Source organism: Equus quagga, chromosome 11 (genome assembly GCF_021613505.1).
Source record: "Equus quagga isolate Etosha38 chromosome 11, UCLA_HA_Equagga_1.0, whole genome shotgun sequence".
Taxonomy (NCBI): domain Eukaryota; kingdom Metazoa; phylum Chordata; class Mammalia; order Perissodactyla; family Equidae; genus Equus; species Equus quagga.
The window spans coordinates 42,178,971-42,182,762 of NC_060277.1; positions in this window are offsets into that span (position 1 = coordinate 42,178,971).

Genomic DNA, 3,792 nt, shown 5'->3' on the forward strand with positions numbered 1-3,792 from the left:
ACGGGGCACGTCCTGAGTGCTTAGATTCTAAATGACAACTTAGCTATCAGCAGTTTCCCCAGAGACAGGGCTTAGGAGCAAAAGTTCAAACATCAGAAATAAATTCATATGTGCTTCTATTTTAAATATAACTTATACACTACTGATTTTACAGACTTGCCCACTAAGACAAGTTTTAACAAGTTGAAAAAAGATTCTGAATTTTTTTTGTTATATTCTGTATGGAACTGCGATTCCAATGAAAAGTTTAAATTCTGTTTACTTTTGAAAAGTGAAATAAAGTAATGATAGTACCTAAATGTGAAATAACCTTATCCATTTTCCTAAAATATTTTCCAATCGAAGTCTATCTCTTACAGGGAAAAATCAAGAAGCATTAGATTATAACATTTATTCATTTTATTAATTTTTTAATTGAGGTATAATTGACATATAACATTGTGTAAGTTTCAGTGTACAACATGTTGATTTGATACATTTATATAGCACAACAGGATTACCATGGTAGTATTCACTAACACCTCTATTATATCACATAATTATCATTTCTTTTTTGTGGTGAAAACAGACTGTAATTTTTAAAATGTATTAGATGGAAAGGAAGTAGGACTTGCTGCAAAGAACAATACATGTAAAAAGGGCTGTAAAAAAGGGGCTGTAGTCATTAAACACTTGTCAGATTTTGCCAATGGTATACTCCTTGGGAATCCTCTGGCAATTTAGAGAGAACATTAACTCTCCAAGCCTGTTGGGTACCATTTGGTTCCTTAAAGCTACGATTCATTAAAGTGATGCTCTTACTAAATGGCACCCAGCTAAGTTCTAGGACTTAGGGTAAACATGGATATGTTTGTGAGACCAGCGACAGGCAGGGTATTTGGTCTTGACTTAAGCCTTTTCCCTACTTCTTTAAGAGTACCCCAAAATGCCAAGGGGAAGGTAAGGTACAGCTTCATTAGTTACTCATCTCAAGTGGTTTAAGGACCTGGTCAAGACACTGGCTAAACCTAGCGTTGTCTAACGTTCTTCAGTTGTCCATGCCTGATGATGTTCCTCCCTGGGCCTTCCAGCTAGAAAGCGGTTTACCTACACTTCTTTATGCTTACTTGCCTCAAATCATATTTGGAAATAAAAAGCACCCTTTTTTTTTTTGAGGAAGATTAGCCCTGAGCTAACTGCTGCCAATCCTCCTCTTTTTGCTGAGGAAGACTGGCCCTGAGCTAACATCCATGCCCATCTTCCTCTACTTTATATGTGGGATGCCTACCACAGCATGGCGTGCCAAGCAGTGTCATGTCCACACCCGGGATCCGAACCGGCGAACCCGGGGCCGCCGAGAAGCAGAATGTGTGAACTTAACTGCTGCGCCTCCGAGCCGGCCCAAAAGCATACATTTTTGTGCAACATAAATAATTATGGCTCCACAACTTATTTATTATTTTAAATAAAAATTTTATGAATTAAGATGTATAACATGATGATTTGATATACACACACACAGCGAAATGATTACTACAGTCAAGCTAATTAACATATCCATCTCCTCCCATGATTACCCTTTCCACAACTTATTTCAAATCAATTCCAGCTACCTTTAAATGGAACCTCCTTTCACAGTTTAAGACCCTCTCCTCAGACACATCCATCAACAGAAACAGAAAAAAACCCACTCCTCATCCACACAAAGTCTTTGCACATACTCCTGCAAAAGATTTTTTTCAAACTGTGAAGAGCTTTGTAGGGTTTTTCCAATTATAAAGAGCATTTTAAAAATAATCAGACAGTACTAAAGAAGAAGTAAAAATCAGAGTGTAATGCCTCCACCCTAGAAAAAATTCTATTTCTACATGAACATACAAAACATATATTTTTAGCTAAAATGGCTCATAGTTTACATGAAGTCTAGTGAATTTTTACCTCACTTACTATGTCAGGGAATAGGTTTATTAATAACTCTCATTTCCCACCAAGTCAAGTGTCTTTTCTCTGTAAGATCAGTGTAGTGGGTTGAATGGTGGCCCCAGAAAAGATATGTTCAAGTCCTAAGCCCCCACATATGACCTTGGTTGGAAAAAGGGTCTTTGCAGACACACTTAAGGATCTTGAGATGAGATCACCCTGGATTACCTGGGTGGGCCCTAAGTCCAGTGACAAATGTCCCTATAAGATACAGAGAGGATAAGGCAGAGATTGGAGGTATGCAGCCACAAGCCAAGGAATGCCTGGAGACCAGATGGAGCAAGGAAGGATTCCCCACCCTGTGCTTTGACAGGGAGCCTGGCCCTGTCAACATCTTGATTTCAGACTTCTGTCCTCCAGGACTGTGAGAGAATAAATTTCTGTCACTTTAACCCACTGAATCTGTGGTAATTCGTTATGACAGTCCCAGCAAACCAATATAGTCAGCATTCCAAACTTACCTACTACAAACTCAGCTGCTCTCCAGCCTCACTTTCCTGTTCTTCTCCAGCTTTACCCTCCTATTTGCCTCCTTTCATTTCCTATATTGCCTCAAAGCCTTTGCACATGCTGTTCCAGTGCATGGATTGCTCTTCTTCATTTTTCAATCTCTCTCCAAGACTTCTTCATAGAAAAGCTCTGCTTCTCCACCCCGGTGATGTCCCCTCTCAGCAGGCCATAGCTCTTTTCATAGGCCTTATCATAGTTTGTATCTTTATTAGTGTGATTATTAGATTCCACCTCCCTACCAAATTGTAAGCTCCACGAGAATATGAATCCTGCCCGTTCCCCATTATATTCCTAGTCTAGCCCTGCACCTGCTGTGCCATAGCAATTCTTTTTGAATGAACGGCCACTGTTCCAGAAGCGTCTGCAGACCTTGGGAAACTCTCACAGCCTTTGAGATGGCTGTGGGCTAGGTAGGGTGATCATATTATTTGTCCTCCAAAATTACCCACTTCTGAGAGTGAAAAGGGTTGCTATTAATAATTACAAGTTACCTGGTTACAGTCCTGGGTAACAGGCTGTGCCGACCACAGCAGCAAACGTGAAGGCAGGAAGATTACTAGAAAGGGCTGGGCTGCCACATTTTGGAGCGAGGAGGAGAGGATAATTTAAATTTGCTTAATTGCCACTGCATTTTCATTGCTTCTACATCATGTATCTTTGTGTTCTTTCATTTGTCGGTCCCTCTCTCTAACATGTAAGCTGTACGAGGGCTGGGACTTCCACACCTACAACAGTTCCTGCTGCATAGCAGGCCCTCAACAAACATGTGAATGAATGTGCTCACAGAGGAATAGTATGCCTAAGCGAATAATGAATGAAGAATCAAAATGCTAAAAAAAAAATAATAAAAACCCGAAAAGCCTAATAAAGCTCAACACTAAAGGAACAGTAGGCGGAACAACTGCCAAGGTCTTGGGCTGAGGACGCAGGGATGAAGGCCCAGTGGCCGTGGGGCTGCTGCGCGGTGGAACGCCGCCTTCACCTCCGCCCACCCCGCTCTCGACACCCGCTCTCCGGTCCTCTCCAACTCCGGCGCACTGCCTCAGCCCCGGGCCCAGTCTGGCCTCAGCCGCCGCCTCCCTGGACCCCTCGAAGCCGGGACCCACACCGCCCTCTCCCCGGATCCCCCAGACCTGAGCCTCCCGCGCCGCCCCCTTCTCAGATCCCGGGGTATCCGGGCCTCCTGCGCCGCCCCCTCCCCGGATCCCTGCGCATCCCGGCCCCGCCCCCTCCCCGGATCCTGGCGGACCCCCGCTCTAGGGCCCCGCGGCCCCGCCCCCTCCCCTGTCCCCTCGGCCGCGGCCCCGCCCCCGCCCCCGCCCC